Genomic DNA, 19,263 nt, shown 5'->3' with positions numbered 1-19,263 from the left:
AAAGACTCACTAGGCCCTGGTTTGCTTGAACACTATGGGTGTGGTATGAAATATTTAAAATAGTGACTAAAATTTTTCCGACAAGTCCATCCAAATTCTTAAAGCTCCACTACTCAGAAGCATCTAGCTCCAGACATTCATATTACTACTCCACTATGATAACTCAGGGTTTTCTCCAGCTGACATTTAGGAAAGAGGCTAAGAAGGAAGAAAACACACATAATTATTTTTGCTTGTAAAAATGTTCATCACAGTGTAATGCCAATTGAGTTACAGCCTATTGGAGGCCTAATAGATTTCAGGTTATTATGTTTGATGTGGGGGCTTGTGGTGGAAATCAATAAATGACTACTACTTCTTTGCACAGCCCCATATGGAAGTAATCAAGCGCAAGGGTGGCAGCTGGGGCCAGTAACAGTCACCTGCAGTTGAGGGACATGGGGGTTTCAGATGGATTTAATGCTAATTTCCTACAGAAACAATGGACTACAAAGAGCAGAGTAACAGACAGGAGGGATGAAGAGACCAGCCAGAACAATGGCTGCACCTGGTGCTGGGAGCAGAGGACACATCTGTCACCCTCAAAGTGGCCCATCCCCCAGCTAGTCCAGCAAAGTAAGGCAAGGTCCCTAGACAGCTTGCCATTCAGCAACAGGTTTGAGATTTTAAGGCTAATACATTCTCTTCTTGAATCCCTCTCGTGTGACTAAGAATTAGTTAAGGAAGCAGAGCTGGTTCCATCAGCCTAAAAAGAGACATTAAAAAACATGCATATTGTAATTAGCTGTTTCATTACTGTGGCTTATCAATATTGGGAGGGCAAAGAAAAATTACACAGGAAGATAAAGTTTATTAAGTAGTAATGTAGCAAGAATTAATGCTTAAAACTCATTTTACTATAATTGTACAGTTGAAGAGACAGAGGCTTAGAGGATAATCAATGTTCGTAGTTATACAATCTAATCTAATGTTAAAGCCTACACACAATATTTTCATTTTCTTTCTTCCATCTTTCTTAACACAATCAAGTTAAAATACACATTCTAAGGCTAGGTAGGCACAGTGCTACATGCTTGTAAGCCCAGAGCTTGGGAGGTAGATGCAAGAGTCTCAGAAGATCAGAGTTATCCTTGGCTACACAGAGCTTGAGGCCAGCTTGGGCTACATGAGAAACTGTTTCCAATGAACAAAGAAAAAACAAAAACAAAACAAAACATATATATATACACACACACACACACACACACACACATATATATATATATATATATTGCACTTACGTTTTAGTTCCAGCTATGACACATTACAGCAGGTAGCATGAGTCCACTTTCTACAAGAGTTGTACCCCACTCTGCTAGGTATATCTAACAAACTGCTCAAGATGGAAAGATAACAGGGTTTCCACCAGTGGTTGCTTAGAAAAGTAAACCCATATGCATTTTCAATCTCCCAGCATAAATCTGTCAATACATAATTTGAGGGTGTGTGCTTCATGGTTGCTGGGTACTGAACACACAGTTGTTTTCTTGATGGCACTATGGCTTGAAACTGGAACCTAATGCAACCATTTTCACTATACAGTGCCCACAGACCCTTTTTCACTTATTTTAAGAAGAAAAAAAAAAAAAAACCTCACAAAATTGGTCAGAATTATTATAGGCCTATTTTAGACACCACCAGGCCTAGCTAACCACATAGTTCTTAAAAGTTAACCATCTATGGGCTGGAGAAATAGCTCAGTGGTTAAGAGCAGTGGCTGCTTTTCCATAGGTTTTGAGTTCAATTCCCAGCAACCACATGGTGGCTCACAACCATCTGAAATTTGATATGATGCCCTCTTCTGGTGTGTCTGAAGATAGCTACAGTGTACTCACATACATAATAAATAAATCTTTTTTTAAAAAGTTAACTATCTAGGAAGTCCATCACATCCAGTCAGACTCTATCTAACAAGCCATTTAACAGGGTTGGGTTTTTTTTTGGTCTGTTTGTTTTTCCTGTAAGCCATTCCTGATCCTTTATTTATCGATCTAAAATTGGAGGGAATCAATGCAAATACCCTCCACATATCAGGACCTTCTAAACTGAACTTGCTAGAATATAACCCACATGCTCAAGGGGTAAATGCCTCATAAGTAAACAATTGTGCTGAGATCCAAGCAGCTACAGGGGATCTAAAGCCTCTAGCATCCTTGGGCACCTGCACTCACGTGCTGACACTCTCACACAGATACATACACATAATTTTAAAAATAAAATTAAAAGAAACAAAACTCTACAGCATACTAGTGAGCATAGTGGCACATGCTTGTAATCACAGTACCTGGAAGTAGAGGCAGGAAGATCAGAAGTTAAAGGCCAGTCTTGGCTACATAGTGAGTTCAAGACCAGTCTAGGTCATATGAAACCCCCATCTCCATCAAAACTGTGGCAGAACTTAACTCAGTATAAGGATGCACTTGACAAAATTTAACTTAAGAAACTGCAGTCTGAGCCAGGGAGGACCAGTACAAACACCTTGCTGGGGACTGAAACTAGTACATTTCTTTCTGCCCCCCCCCCACACACACACATGCACATACAGGCATATGTACTATGATAGTAAGTATAAATAATATTATAAAATCTAAGCTGGGCATGATGATTCACAGCTATAATCTAGAAAGTGGAGACATGTTCAAAGTCATCAGCAACTCCCTGGAAAGGAATTCAAATACTGGCAGGGAGTTCTTCCTGTAACTCCCAAATCTCAAAACTAGGTGTGGAACACATCTGAAATCCTGTGAGATCACGGCCAGCTTGGTCAGTTAAACCCTATCACAAAATATTAAGGAAAAACAAACAACAACAAAACAAAACAACCTTAAGATATTATCATAAACACATACAATCAAAAGAATTTGTTAAAAGCTAGGTATTGGTTACACAATGTAAATTCCAGTCGACCGAAGGCAAGACCCTATCAGAAAATTTACATACATACATACATACATACATTACATACATACATACATTACATAGTAAGGGGAATATTCTGGAAATCCACTGGATATTAAAACTCTGTGCCAGAGAGGACTCTCCCCACTTTGCACACAAGCAACTTGCTGGGGACTGAAACTAGTCCACGACTGGGCACTGTTCAACTGCTGACCCACTCCCTCAACTTATGATGGAATAATACAATTAATGAAATCATATAAAGAACATTCCCAGGGGCCAATAACATGACTCATCTGGTAAAGATGGAGCTCACATGGTAGGAGAAGTTAATTAACATCAGTAAGGCCATCTTCAACTTCCACCTGAGTGGCTTCCTCAGCCCTCAGAAAGTACTATGACTTTCTCAGGATCTATTTTAAGATTTTTTTTTTTTAATTTTTTTTTTGATTTTTCAAGACAGGGTTTCTCTGTGTATCCCTGGCTGTCCTGGAACTCACTCTGTAGACCAGGCTGGCCTCGAACTCAGAAATCCGCCTGCCTCTGCCTCCCAAGTGCTGGGACTAAAGGCGTGCGCCACCACTGCCCGGCTATTTTAAGATTTATTTATTTTATGTACTCATGTGAGTACACTGCAGTTGTCTTCAGATTCACCAGAAGAGGATATTGGATTCCATTATAGATGTAATAAGCCACCATGTGGTTGCTAGGAATTGAACTCGGGACCTCTGGAAGAGCAGTCGGTGTGCTCTTAACCACTGAGTCATGTCTCCAGCTCTTTCAGTATTATTTAACTAGAAAGATTTTTTGTTGTTGTTGTTTTGTTTTGGGTTGAAGTGATAGCTTAGTAGTTAAGAGTGCTTATTGAGCCAGGCATGCCTTTAATCCCAACACTTGGGAGGCAGAGGCCAGCCTGGTCTACAGACCAGGGAGTTCCAGGACAGCCAGGGCTTATACAGAGAAACCGTCTCGAAAAAAATGAAAAAGTGCTTACTGATCTATCAAAGAACTCTGTATCCCATTAGACAGCTCACAAACACCTCACAAACACTTCTAACTCCTGTTCCAAGGGACACACCCCCCATATCTCCATGGGACCTGTTTAAGTGTGCATTTGGCACACACCCACACATAAATTATAACACATTTTAAAAATAAAATTTCTTGGTGATAAAATCTTTTGTTGGTTTTGTTGTTATTGTTTATTTGTTTGGAATAAGGGCCTCTTTTTGTAGTCCTAAAGTGCCCTGAAACTGATATGTAGACCAAGCTGGGCTTGAACTTAAGCATTGACTCCTGTCTCTGCTTCCCGGAGTGTTGGGATTAATGGCAAGTGCCACTACTCACCCATTTTGTCTTTTAACTGCCCTAGCTGCCCACCCACCCCCACCTCCCAACACACACACACACACACATACACCCCTGAACTCAGGGCCTCATCTCACCCCACCAGGACTGTTAAACACTTTTATTTACAGCCAATGAATTATCACAAAAGCCAGGTGTGGTAACATATACCTGTTAACCCAGCATTTGGAGGGCTAAGACTGGACAATTACTGTTACTTCAAGACCAGCCTGGGCTATAAACAGAGTTAGCTCTGTGCCAAATCTGGGCCACAGTAATTCTGAAGACTAGGGACTTAGCCACTGATAGAACACATGCTTGCTTTTTTTTTTTTTTTTAGCATCCACAAGGTCTGGATGCAATCCCAAGCCCCAGAATATAAAAACGGTATTGCTAGAATAGACATATAGCAATAAAAAAAAAAAAAAAAAAAAAAAAAAAAAAAAAACAACCTCCTTTTAAGCTCTCAGAGTAAAACCTACACTACACTTTCAGCATTACATTCTTTTCTCTGTACTCATTCCCAGAAACAGAGCTCCTAAGGGTGCAATATTCCTCACTGAAAGACAACCGTGTAAGTTCAACAGAATACTACAGCCTCTCAAATATTCAGAAAGGTCCTAAGTGCTGTCCACTGTACTTATCAAAACTCCCCCACTTTGTTCTACAAAGTTCAGTCAATTTAACATAAAAGACAAGAAGTTCCATTTGAAAAGTTCCCACAGACTGATGGGAAGGGAGATAAGACGGAAAGACCCTGAACAGCATGCTGCACTGCAGCCAGGTCCATGCATGCCAGGAGGCAAGACAGAGGACTGCTGCAAATCTGAGGCCAAGACAGTCTAACCAGCAAATTCTAGCCAGCTGGGGATACTAAGTCACTAAGTCTTTAATAAACAAAAACACATTACACTGTTTTCTTATAACACCAGGTGATATAAGGTTACAGAACTTTAAAAAATGAAAACCTTCTGGTGACAAGAGGGATGGCTCAGAAGTTAAGAGCACTGGATGCCCTCCCAGAGGACCCAACACCCACAGAATGGTACACAGTCATCCGAAATTCCAATTCCAGGGGATCCAATGCCCTCTTTTTTGACAACAATGGACTCCAGGCTTTCATGTAGTGCACATACATGCAGCTGAAACACACACCTAAAATAATAAAAATTATTTTTAAAGATATTAAAATTATTTTTTGAAGCTCCCATTTGCCATTTTGTAGAATCTTTGGGGAGTCAGGTACAATTTAAACAGTGCTGACCAGTGAGATGGCTCAGTAAAGGCCCTTGCGGCCAAGCCTAATATGACTTGAATTTAAATCCTGGAGCCCACACAGTAGGGAAAAAAAAGCCACAGAAATAGACAAATAAACCTAAAATATTTTTTTAAATAATCGGTGTACTTAAAAGTAATAGAATCAAGCCGAGCAGTGGTGGTGCACGCCTTTAATCCCAGCACTTGGGAGGCAGAGGCAGGTGGATTTCTGAGTTCCAGGCCAGCCTGATCTATAGAATGAGTTCCAGGACAGCCAAGGCTATATCTATAGAGTGAGTTCCAGGACAGCCAAGGCTATATAGAGAAACTCTGGGGAAAAAAAAAAGTAATAGAATCAATAGTTCCCTCCTGTAAGTTAACTTTTCAAAGCTCTGTTCTCGTACAGTCAAAGGGAATCCATTTTCACTTTATATTCAGAATGCTTCCAAACTTTAGTCATAAAGAGGTTTAGCACAATAGATAAATATAAAGGATCAGAGGTCTGGAGAATTGGCTCAGCAGTTAGGAACACTGGCTGCTCTTCCATAAGGCCTGGGTTCAATTCCCAGCACCCACATTACAACTGACAACCATCTGTAATTCCAGTTCCAAGGGATCTTTTCTAGCCTCTTCAGGCATCAGGGAGCCATGTGGTACAAATATCCATACAGGTAAAACACACATACATAAAACAAATTTTAAATATAAAGTATAAATATAAAGTGGGTGCAGCAAGAATAATAATACTCTGAAAATGTGAGTTAGACCAGATAATTTGTGGCTCAAGGTAGAAGGGAAAGGAGAAAGGGTTTGGACACTTACCACAACAGAAAAACAAATCTCTAAAACCTTTTGAAACTGATCAGTATGCTTTCTATGTGCAGGAAAGGTACTAGACAAATTTTCCCAATATCAACACAAATCAGGAGTCAGCTGGCTGTGGTGGCACATGTCTGTAGGGAGGAGACAGCAGAGGGAGGATCTCTGTGAGCTGGAGGCCAGTCTGGTTACAGAGATACACAGTAAGATCCAGTCAAGAAAAAGAGAAAACAGGAGTAGGGGAGCACAACAAACCAAATAGATTCAGAACAGCAGATTTTCCCAAGATGAAAGAACTAGGAAATAATGTCTATAATCAGGCTCTACCTATAAGTGGCTGATGTGGAAGCCTTCCAAAAGTAAACAACACTATAGAATTAGCCAGTGGGCACCACAAACTGACAAAGACTCCACGTAGGGGAAGAGGTCTATGTCCAACTCCCAATTCAAGTCAGATTCCATGCTATTTCGGACACAGAAAACAGCACAGGAGCAATACATAACAAGCTATAAGATGCTGAGATGAGACTAGCTTTGCTACAATCTCTTTTAGCTGTAATCTAATTAAAGTCAAATCTAACAAGGAAAATGAGCACTGCAGCAGTCATCTCTTTAACACTGGTATTATACACACTTAAGAAAAAAATTCCCTCAGAATATTCAAGAAGTATTTAATATGGAGTAGCTTTAAAGAAGTATTTGTGGGACTACTTTTCTAACTATAGAATTTATGAACTCCATCTGATTTTAACTAAGCTTTCCATTAAAAAACACAAAGGTGGCAAGTGAAAAATGAAATAGAAACAGAAAATCAAATGAATCATCAAAATGAAACCAAGACTAAACTCTGATAAGGTATCAATAAACATAATTTGAGATAAGCAAAAAGTTTTGGAAAGGCAGAATTGTACACTTTATTAGCCCCCAAACTATATTAAAATGTACACTTACCCCGAATGTCCAAATTATAAAATCCAGATTCGTAATATACCAAATAGGTATTAAAAAGCTCTCTTTTCTCCCCCTAATCTTCAAAGCCCAATTGCAGACCAGCCTTCCTCCTCCTTTCATTAGCTGGACATGTGTCAGCTCTCTCACATCTGCGATTTCTCACTGACTAGAGCTGCCTGTCCCATTCCAGGGAAACACAGATGGATCCCAGATGGGAAGGTCCTGCCAAACAGACCAGCTCTTCACCTTGCCAGAATCCCCAGATACAGTCAGTCTCTCTTTCTCTCCCTCCCTCCTGCTTCCTCTCTCTCTACTATCCTTCCACCCTCCCTGTTACCAGGGCACATTGCCAGCTGATGTCACTAAGTACACACCTCCTAGTGGATCCGGGCCAATCTGACATTAACTTGTTAAATGCATGTAATTTGTTTATGGCTGACAGTAACAGCAAAAATATTGTGTAAAACCCATCTATTCGAGTCACTAGTGGAATAAATGTACATAGAGACTCACATTTTGAAGGACAGTCAAATGTTTAACAATCACCATTTAAAGCCATTCATACTGTGTAGTTTCTGCTATTGTTTAATAACTTCTGCTTTTTTGGCTAGTTTTAAACCCTATATGAGACAAAAGCCTTCATAAAATAAATTGTAAACATATTCTGAATGTATAATTGGATCAAAAATAAAGAGCTGCAAATTAGTTTTGGGAACATAAGCAGAAATATATGTAAATGATTCACACAAGCTGCCTCCCAGATCCAGACTTGGTGCTCTACTAAACTGGCACGTGATTAAATTAAGACAATGCAGGCAACAACGGTTCTGGTGCTATAAAGACTGTAAATCAAAGATGAGAACACAATGCAAAAATTGCTTTAAAATCAAGGAAATATGGATGTAAGGTTCCCATGATTAAATTTCAGAGCTGTTAGTCTAAGTTTCAATAATGAAGAATATAGTAAAATTTGAGATAATTATTTTGAGAATCCAGAGAAACGACAGAATTACACAACATCAGATTTAATCCTTGACACTTCCCAACAGCTTATACAAGATAGTCTTTAATCAATTTCTGGGGCATGAAAACAGTTGTCTCAAAGTTGAAACTGTACCAGTTATTATAAAGATTTCACTGTGGGGTAAACTGGGTGAAGGATCTTAAACTTCTCTATACACTCTTTCAATTTGCTGTGAATATTTTAAAATAAAAATATAAAATGAAGGAGGGGCTTGCCTTCTTACCAGGTCATACTACAGGGGTACATATCCTATATTAGCATTTACATGAACAAACATTAAGAATGAAGATCTCAGCTGGGCAGTGGTGGTGCACGCCTTTAATCCCAGCACTTGGGAGGCAGAGGCAGGTGGATTTCTGAGTTCGAGGCCAGCCTGGTCTATAAAGTGAGTTCCAGGACAGCCAGGGCTATACAGAGAAACCCTGTCTCAAAAAAAGAATGAAGATCTCAGACTGGAGTGGTTAAGAGCACTGACTGCTCTAACCAACAGTCCTGAGTTCAATTCCCAGCAACCACATGGTGGCTCACAACCATCTGTAATGAGATCTGATGCCCTCTTCTGGTGTGTCTGAAGACAGCTACAGTGTATTCATATATATAAAAATTAAAAAATCTTGCTGGGAGGTGGTGGTGCACTCCTTTAATCCCAGCACTTGGGAGGCAGAAGCAGGCGGATTTCTGAGTTCGAGGCCAGCCTGGTCTACAGAGCGAGTTCCGGGAGAGCCAGGGCTACACAGAGAAACCCTGTCTCGAAAAAAAAACTTAAAAAAAAAAAAAGAATGAAGATACATAATCAAACAGATATGCCTTCCTTTAGCCTCTACTATACTTTAGATAGATAAAACTTTTAAACAAGGCATTTTCTGCCTGGCAATGTTTTACAAAAAACGGAAAATTCATCCCCCAGAGGCAGCTGGCAGCAATATTAATTGATGCAGTAGTAATTTTTATTGTAAGTACTGAGTATCAAGGATTACCTTTATTTCCTTATTGGTCACAAACAGTCTATAGGACAGCCTATTGGTAGAAATTATTATCTCAGTGTTACAACTAAGGAAAGAAACAAAAATATATAACATCATGTGACTAGTGTCAGCATCATGTCTGGATTTATACCCTAAGTCAGTCTGTGGTACCTATACAATACTATGAAGTAAGAAACATAATCAAGGCACTTCTGAAGTGTGACACAGGGGCACCCACCTGGATTCCCAGCTACCATGGTAGACTGTAGCAGGAACACTGTGTAAATCTAGGAGTTCAAATTCAGACTGGGCAACATAGTGATGCCCATAAATATTTACTGATCCTAGCAAAGCAATTCAGGAGAGAGAGAAGGAAGAGAGGAGGGAAGAAGGAAGCAAGGAGTAATTCCAAATTACTAACTCTGGAGGATGCTAACTACCAAGTCATAAAAACATTAAAGCACCTCAACTAGGAGGACCACCTGGTAAGGAATCAAGATTTCTTGCCAACAGACAGTATCATCAACTTGTTCACTATGGAAGTAAGCAATCTTTTTTTCTTTAATGTTTATGAGTGCTCTGCCTGCATGTAAGTGTGTGAACCACATTCGTATCTGGTGCCTATAGAGGTCAGAAAGGGGTTGTGTTTTGTGAACTGGAGTTTACATATAGTTCTGAGTCACCACATGGAGGCTGAGAATTGAACCTGGGTTTTCTGAAAGAGCAACAAGTACTCTTAACCACTGAGCCATCTCTCCAGTCCCCAATAAGAAATCTTGATAGCATGCACCAAGCTACTACCACCAGCAAAGACAACTTGGAATTACGACACATGGACAGTGCATAATATAATTAATGTTTTATTTTTTACAAAGGAAAAAAATGGTTTTTCTCAAACCATGCCTGTAATCCCAGCCACAGCCAAGAGGCTGAATCGGGAAGACCATTGTAAATTTAGGGCCAGTCTGGTTTACTTAGTTCTATCACAAAGATTGTAGATTCTAAATACCTTTCTCCCCAAAAAAGCAAGCAAGCTATTTATTTACAAGAACAGTATCCTCCCTGAAAGGGAAATGAAATGGTGTAACTCCTCACATCAGAAAGCAAATAGATAACAAAGACTTCTACAAGTTGTGTCCAAAAGACTAAGAGACTTGGGTTTAAGCTACTTGGAAAGCTGAGACAGTAGGATCCCAAGCTCAAGGCCAATATGAGTAGCTTAGTAAGACTCAAAAACAAAGGTTGGAGTAAGACACTGGGAAGATGGCATGACAAACACCTGTATGTAAATTCCAGCACTTAAGAGGTGCAGGCAGAATAAGGAAATCAAAGTCAATCAGCTAAACAGTGAGTTAAAAGGCAACCTTAAGAAGTGGAAAACACAGATTGAGAGGTAGCTTAGAGGTTAAGAGTTCCTAGTATTCACTCAAGCAGCCAAAAACTGCTTGTAACTCAAGCCTCAGGGGAGCCGACACTCTCTCATGACCTCTGTGGACACTGTACCTTCACAAATAAACCCACACTAAAAGACATGTGTGTATATAATTATGTATATAATTATAAATAAAAATTTTAGGGACTAGAGAGATGCCTCAGCAGTTAAAGGCTGCTCTCCCAAAAACACAGTTTCAATCCCCAGCACCCACATGGTGGCTAACAACTCCACTCTCAAGGAATTTAACACCCTCTCCTGGCTTCCTTGGACACCAAGCACACACATGGTACACAGACATACATTCAGGCAAAATAACCGTACACACAAAACAATAAAATCATTTATTTGGTTATTTTTGAGACATGGTTTTCTCTACATAGCCCTGGCTGCCCTGGAACTTACTATGTAGACCAAGCTAGCCTCAAACTCACAAAAGATCCTCCTGGCTCTGACTTCTAAGTACTAGGACTAAAAGGGTCCATCATAACATCTGGCCTGATTGTTCAATATTAAAACAAACAAATATAAGTTTAAAACTAGGCATGGTAATGCATACCTTTAATTACACAGCACTTGGGAGGCAGAGGCATGTAGATCTGTGTGAATTTGATGCCAGCCTGATCTATTTACCAAGTTCCGGTCCAGCCACAGTTACATGGTAAGACCTTGCCTCAAAAATATAAGCACCCCTAAAACAATGTAAAAATATAGGCCAAAAAAAAATATAGATAGATAGATAGATAGATAGATAGATAGATAGATAGATAGATAGATAGATAGATAGATAGGCCAGCACTTGGGAAGTATAAATAGGCAGATCTCCATGAGTTAGTTCCCTGCTGGCCTGGTCTACAAAATTCCAAGACAGCCAGGACACAAGAGAAATCTTGCCTCAAAAAACAAACAGCAGGGCAGTGGTGGTGCACGCCTTTAATCCCAGCACTTGGGAGACAGAGGCAGGTGGATTTCTGAGTTCAAGGCCAGCCTGGTCTACGGAGTGAGTTCCAGGACAGCCAGGGCTACACAGAGAAACCCTGTCTCAAAACACAAAAAACAAACAAACAAATTCACATAAAAGGAAGATACACATACACATAAAACAATACAAATAATGGGAGGGGGGCCGCACAACTTAAGCAACATAGCTAACTCCAAGCCAGCTACAGATAACACAGTGAGATTTTTAACCACTGAGGCACCTCTCCAGACCCACTATGCACTTTAAATATATTATAAGTTGATTAAAAGTTTTTTTGAGACATGCCCTCTAGGGTGTCCTCAAATCCGATTGTAGGCACTCAATACCTCATTCAGTTTACCTGGTGTTGGAAATCAAATCCTGAGCTTTGTGCATGGTGAGCAGACATTCTACCAATCTACCTACATTCCTGGCCATATTACCATACGTCTCGTGGTTTTTTGTTTTGTTTTGTTTTTGTTTGTTTTTTTTTCGAGACAGGGTTTCTCTGTGTAGTCCTGGCTGTCCTGGAACTCACTCTGTAGACCAGGCTGGCCTTGAACTTAGAAATCCGCCTGCCTCTGCCTCTCAAGTGCTAGGATCAAAGGCGTGCGCCACCACCACCCGGCCGGGTTTTTTTTTTTTTTAAGACAAAGAATATACAAAAATATGTGCAAAGGAAAAAAGGCTTCAGAAGATAACAGCAATAAGAAGCACTGCTTGCTCAGGAAAAATGTCCATCCCCGAGGATTCCATGTAATTTGAAACAGCTGGATCTGAAAAGACAGGGAAGCAAGCCAAATGGACATCATCTGCAGGCAGTGGAAACAGTGGGTCTGAAAGAGACAGCACAAGCCAGAGGGCAGTAGCAGCTAGCTAGCTCACACACTATCTCATTAACCTATACACTACTCACAATACCTACCCACCCTCTCCACCTCCTGCCAGCTTTTATAAAAGGTAACATAAAGACTGTTCTCCTGGACCATTTCACTGAAAAACATAGGATATAAACACAGCCTCATGAAGCCTTTCACTGAAAAAATCAAACTTGCTTCAAAACATGCTTTGAAATGGTGTTTTTTTTATTGGGTTTTGTTTTTGGTTTTTGGTAGCCAAGGGTACACAGAGATACCCTCTCTCAGGCCCACTTCCCACCCCTGACCAAAGAAAAGTTTAAGTAGCATATCACTTATTAAAAAGCCTAAACATGGTGCTCCACTACAGAGTGTCTGATGACAAATATAACAGGACCCAATATGGAGACCAAACCCAAGGCTCAGAGTTCTGCTTTCTCTTCATTAATTGCCACTCACTGCAGCTGGCGGATAGGCTCATGGGCGATTCATAGCTCTCCCCCACCCCCACCTCCTACAAAGGAAGGAAGGAAGGGAGGAAGGGAGGAAGGGAGGAAGGGAGGAAGGAAGGAAGGAAGGAAGGAAGGAAGGAAGGAAGGAAGGAAGGAAGGAAGACAGGGTCTCTGTACACAGCTCTAGCAGTTCTGGAACTCACTATGTAGATACACCAAACCAGACTAGAACTCACAAGAGATCCACCTGCCTCTGCCGCCCAAGTGCTGGGATTAAAGAGTGCACCACCAAACCCAGCTTTCAGGAATGAAATTTCTGTATAACAAATTACTAAAATTAAACAAATAAACAAACAATAGCCAGCCAGGGATACAACTACAGAGAGAGAGAGAGAGAGAAACAGAGACAGAGACAGAAAGAGACAGACAGAGACAGAGACAGAGGGGGAGGGAAGTGAAGACATGACTAACTCTTCTCTTATTTTCCTACCTTTGAACTTTTTTTCCCTTTTAACTTGATCTTTGCCAGTCTCCCCCCTCTTGTCAACAGGTCCAGAGCCATTTAACAAATGGTGGTTTGGAGGATAAAAGACAGACCCTTAGCTCAGGCAGTGGAATTCCAAATGCTAGACTCTTGGCTCCACAATGTCTGATTCAGAACTGCTGGGAGCTATTAGTGTAGCTCGCCCACCCAGGCATGTAAGGCTGCAAGAGCTCCTTTCACACCACCCGCACAAGCCTCTCATTTATGTTACAGGCTTCAGTGATCATGTGCTTTTGTTCCCCACAGGAACACATGAAGTCCAATATAACTCCAGACATTATTTAGGAAGGCCCAGAAGGAATATTGAAGTAGTTTCAAATGTGGATCTGCAAATGCAACAGAATCTTTTTATAATGGAGCAACAGTCCAAAAAAAAAAAGAAAAAAAAAAAAAAAAAAAAAAAAAAAAAAAAAAAAAAAAAAAAAAAAAAAAAAAAAAAAAACCTTTTCAAAATCCTCAAATACAAAGTCTCAAATTAATAGTCTCACATGCACTCTGGTTTAAATGACAACACTTGCCATTGTTTAAAAAACGCTTACCTCTAACCTGCAACTGCGGTCCCAATCAGTCTGCACACATTTTCCATCATCCCTTATCTATGACTGCTAAATCATACCCTTCCTTCCAAACAAGTGCTTATAAAACATTTCACTCTATCAGTCCTTAAACCTCTGTTCTTGGTTCATCTTTTCTAAAGCAGTTCTAAAGATTGAACCAAGAATGTCAACACCCATGATAGTCAAGTGCTCAATGACTGAGCTATACCCCAAAACTTTTGTTCTTACTATATGTTAAAAAACAAACCAAACCAACCTACCAACCAAAACAACAACAACAACAACAACAAAAACAACAACTTTCAACCAGGCATGGTGCCTCATGCCTTTTAGTCCTAGTACTGGGGGCAGGCAGATCTCTGAATTCTAGGACTATACAGAGAAATCCTGTCAAAAAAAAACAAAACAAAAACAACAACAAAAAAAAACCCAAAAAACAAAAAAAAATGCCAGTCGGTGGTGGCATACGCCTTTAATCCCAGCACTTGGTAGGCAAAGGAAGGCGGATTTCTGAGTTCGAGGCTAGCCTGGTCTACAGAGTGAGTTCCAGGATATCCAGGGCTACACAGAGAAACCCTGTCTTGAAAAACAAAAAACGAAACAAACAAACAAACAAAACAAAACAAAATCTTGGGGCTGGAGAGATGGCTCAGTGGTTAAGAGCACTGACTGCTCTTCCAGAGATCTTGATTTCAATTCCCAGCAATCACATGGTGGCTTATGACCATCTGTAATGGGATCTGATGCCCTCTTCTGGAGTGTCTGAAGACAGCAACAATGTATACGTAAAATAAATAAATAAATCTTTAAAAAAAAAATCTTTACTTTCCTGGAAGGCCCATAGTAATATTTATGATGTTTCTAACAAATGGGTCAAGTATAAGCATGTTAAACTTAGAATTGGTGGGGCATGACTAATCCCAGAGCTAGGGAGACAGAGGCAGGTGGATCTCTGTGAGTTCGAACCCAGCCTGGTCTAGAGTGAGTTCCAAGGCAGACAGAGCTACACAGAGAGGTCCTGTCTGGAAAGACCAATCAATAAACAAACAAACAAACAAACAAACGGCATGATAAGCAAAGTAATTCTGTCTGTCCTCTGCCTTGTCCTTGACTATTCATTTATTACTACAATTATGCAATCAGCCCATTTCCAATGGGGAAAACCAGGCATTAAGTCATGTATGGATTACACCTATGTAAACCCAGTACCTGGAAAACTGAGACAGAAAGACTGCCATAACTTTGAGGCAAGAAGAAGAAAGAGTATTGACAGGGAGGAGGGAAAATATAATGAATAATAAAGTCAGATATCCTATTGCACACCTGTCACCCCAGCACTCAGGAGACTCAGCAAAGAGGACAGGGAATTCAAGATCCCCCCTAAAACAAACAAAAGAGATTACAGAAGCTGGACAGCATTTCAGCAGTTAAGAACACTTCCTAGGACCTACACCTGCTTGCATCTCCAGTTCCAGGGGATCCAATGCCCTCTTCTGTCCCCTCTGTGGGCATAGCACTCATGTGGTGCACAGACACACAAATGCAAGCAAAACACCCACACACGAAATAAATAAATACTTTTTAAAAAAGATTTATTTTATGCATGAGTACATCCTGTAGCTGTACAAATAGTTGTGAGCCTTCATCTTGTTTTGGGGAATTAACTTTAGGACCTCTGCTCACTCCGGTCACCCCCACTCACTCAGTCCCTGCTTGCTCTGGCCAAAGATTTATTTATTATTATAAATAAATGCATGTAGCTGTCTTTAGACACTCCAGAAGAGGGAGTCAGATCTCATGACGGGTGGTTGTGAGCCACCATGTGGTTGCTAGGATTTGAACTCAGGACCTTCAGAAGAACTCACAAGCCCAAATAAACACTTTTTAAAAGGCATGGTGGCTCATGATCTACGAGCATGAAACAGAAAAGACTACTTGGTCCCAGCAGCTCCAGGCCTGCCTGAGCAACATAATGAAACACTAACTAGTCTATCTCAGCAGTTAAAGCATAGCAGAGAACCCAGGTTCCCTTCCTAGCACCTACATATTGGCTCACAACTACCTGTAACCCTAGTTCAAGGGATCTGACCCCCTCTTCTGAACTCCAGGCAGGCACATGATGACATACAACCAAAACATCCATGCACATAAAATATATTTAAAAAAAAAAAAAAAGCCAGCCTACATGACCTAGCTATTATCAGACAAGCTAAAGCTACACAGTAAGACCAGATCCAATCAACAAACCAAGGTAGAATAACCACAAACAAAGCCCTAGATTTGATCCCTAGAACTGAAAAAAAGAAATATCCCAAAATTTTACTGAACTGTTACTTTCAATATTACTACACTGTGACCAAGTTAATGATACAAGCAAGACTATTTTAAGCTCCTATGATATATTTGCTAGGTTACTGTTTTTTTTTTTTTTTAAGATTTGTTTATTATTATACATAAGTACACTGTAGCTGTCTTCTGACACACCAGAAGAAGGCGTCCAATCTCATTACAGGTAGTTGTGAGCCACCATGTGGTTGCTGGGATTTGAACTCAGGACCTCCAGAAGAGCAATCAGTGCTCTTACCCTCTGAGCCATCTCACCAGCCCACAGGTTACGGTTAAGAATATGAAAAACGCTGGGCAGTGGTGGCGCACGCCTTTAATCCCAGCACATGGGAGGCAGAGGCAGGCGATTTTCTGAGTTCGAGGCCAGCCTGGTCTGCTCCAGGACCAGGACAGCCAGGGCTATACACAGAAACCCTGTCTCGAAAAACCAAAAGAAAAAAAAAAAAAAGAAGAATATAAAAAACTAAAAGATATAGTCCCCTGGTGCCCATGGTGGTGTAGACCTAAGATTCAGAGGGCATAAAAATGAGAAATAAAACAGGGCAAGATGAATAATGCCTTTCATCCTAGAGTTGTTTGTTTGTTTGTTTGTTGAGACAGGGTTTTCTCTGTGTAGTCCTGGAACTCATAGACCAGGCTGACCTGACTGCTGGGATTAAAGGCATGTATGTACCAGCAACACTCACCTTTAATCCTAGCTCGTATGAGGCAGAAGCAGGTGGATCTCTGTAAGTTGGAAGCCAGCCTGGTCTACATATCAAGTTCTAGGACTGTCAGGACTACATAGTGAGACACTTGACTCAAAACACACAAAACAGGGTGTGGCCATGCTGTTGAGGACAAAGTCAGGAGAACCACTGGGGGCCTGCCAGTCACCGGCCTAGTGATTCAGTGAGAGACCATGTCTTAAAGGACTAAGACAAAGTACATGATACAAGCAAGATACCTGATATTCTCCAACTTCTGAACCCCCAAACACTGAGGCACACCTCCACCCCACCCCTCTTTTAAAAAAAAAAAAGTAAAGTTCTGAAGAGATGGCTTAGTTGGTAAAACATTTGCAACATAAAAATAAGAACAAGTTTGACCTTTAACACCACCATAAAAGGCTAGTGTGCATTCAGAAGATGGGGCCACACAGACCCCTAGGATCTGATGATCAGCCAGCCTACTCTGAGTGAGGAAATTCTAAAAAACCAAAGAGAATGGCTCTGCCTCTGGTCTCCAAAGGCATAAGCACATATATGAACATACACGTAAAGTTAAATACAAATAAATAAACGAACCCTTAAGTTATCTTTCTCAGTATCATCTAAAAAAACTTAAGCAGGGTGTGTGTGGTAACATACCTCCTGCAATCCAAGATTTTGAGAGGATGAGAAAGGACATTACTAGTTCCAAGCCAGCAAACATATCAGACAATGTCTCAACACAATACTCACACCTTTTTATTTTTGTTCGTTTTTGCTGTTAATGTCCTAACCATATCCTAATCAATACATTTGTGGAGGTAAAACTGCATTCTGGTTGAAAATGCTGGGAAAGCAAGCAATTAGTTCTTCTGAGTCTCCCCAGCTGTGTTTTCCTGATGACAGAGGCCTGCCCACCTGCTCCCACAGATGGTGCAGCTGAAGTAGAACACCTGGTTCAGGACATCCATCCCATGCAGCCAGAACAGTGCTAGCTATGAAGACACCAAGTCCAAAGCAGTATTTGCATTTTATTGTCTACACAAAGGCCAAAATCATCACTAAAATAAAGCTTTGTACCTCTCAAATACAAATACTATAATCTCAAAGTCCAACAATAATAATATCCAAGGGGGGAGATGCTAGGAACACAGATCCCAGAGTTTTATTTATTTACCTATATTAACTTTGGGTGGCCAACCTGGTCTACAGAGCAGCCATCAGAGCTAGTCAGGGCAATACGGACAGACCTTATTGTTTTAAATAAATAATTGATTGATTAAATAATTAAAATAAATAAGTAAGGCAAGCCAGACCTTGTTGTTTAAAAATAAATAAGTGAGGACTGGAGAGATGGTTCAGTGGTTAAGAGCACTGACTGCTCTTCCAGAGGTCCTGAGTTCAATTCCCAGCAACCACATGGTAGCTCACACCATCTGTAAAGGGATCCGATGCCCTCTTCTGGTGTATCTGAAGACAGCTACAGTGTACTCATATACATAAAATAATTTTAAAAAGGGGGGGCTGTGGAGAGAGTCACAGCATGAGAACCACAGAACTCACTGGTGAGTGGTGTTGACCCTTCATACTTCTGACCCTGCCACCACAGGGGCCCTCTACTTAAATAAAAAAAAAAAAAAAAAAAAGAATGAATGAATGAATGAATAATTGAAGAATGAATCATGAATGTGCATGATGGTACACATGTTTTGTCTCAACACTCTTGGAGGCAGAGACAAGAAGAACTTTGAGTTCAAGGCTAGCCTGGCCTACAAAGCAAGTTCCAAGACTAAACAGGGAAACCTTGCCTTGAAAAAAACAAATAAAATAAATAAGTAAATATGAATGAGTGAGTGAATGAATAAATAAATAGATAAATAAGGCAGAATCATCGTAAAAAGTGAGGCTGGGTAGTGGTGGTGAACACCTTTAATCTCAGGTCTCAGGAAGCAGATGAGTTCAAGGACAACCTGTTCTAAAGAGTGAGTTCCAAGATAACCATGGCTCCACAGAGAAACTCTGTCTCAAAAACACAAAACAAAGGACAGGCATAGACAAGCAAGATGACTCAGCAAGTAAAGATGCTTGTCATCAAGCCTGATAACCTAAATTCCTTTTTTTTTTT

General features: G+C 40.5%; 1 protein-coding gene across 6 annotated transcripts in view; it reads right to left on the bottom strand.

Annotated features, from left to right (window-relative positions):
- The window catches only part of Cbfa2t2 (CBFA2/RUNX1 partner transcriptional co-repressor 2), a 102,756-nt gene that overhangs the window by 71,029 nt on the left and 12,464 nt on the right, over positions 1–19,263 (bottom strand). The window contains exon 1 of one of the 6 annotated variants that reach the window (XM_031372370.1): positions 7,312–7,850. The exons of the other annotated variants lie outside the window; for them this stretch is intronic. The gene's annotated coding sequence lies outside the window, so the exon portion shown is untranslated. Of the gene's footprint in view, positions 1–7,311; positions 7,851–19,263 lie in introns of those variants that run through there. 6 annotated transcript variants of the gene reach the window in all.

The sequence above is a fragment of the Mastomys coucha genome, unplaced genomic scaffold (assembly GCF_008632895.1).
Source record: "Mastomys coucha isolate ucsf_1 unplaced genomic scaffold, UCSF_Mcou_1 pScaffold15, whole genome shotgun sequence".
Classification (NCBI taxonomy): Eukaryota; Metazoa; Chordata; class Mammalia; order Rodentia; family Muridae; genus Mastomys; species Mastomys coucha.
Note: the sequence above shows the minus strand (reverse complement) of the source record. Positions and strands in the feature narration are given on the sequence as shown.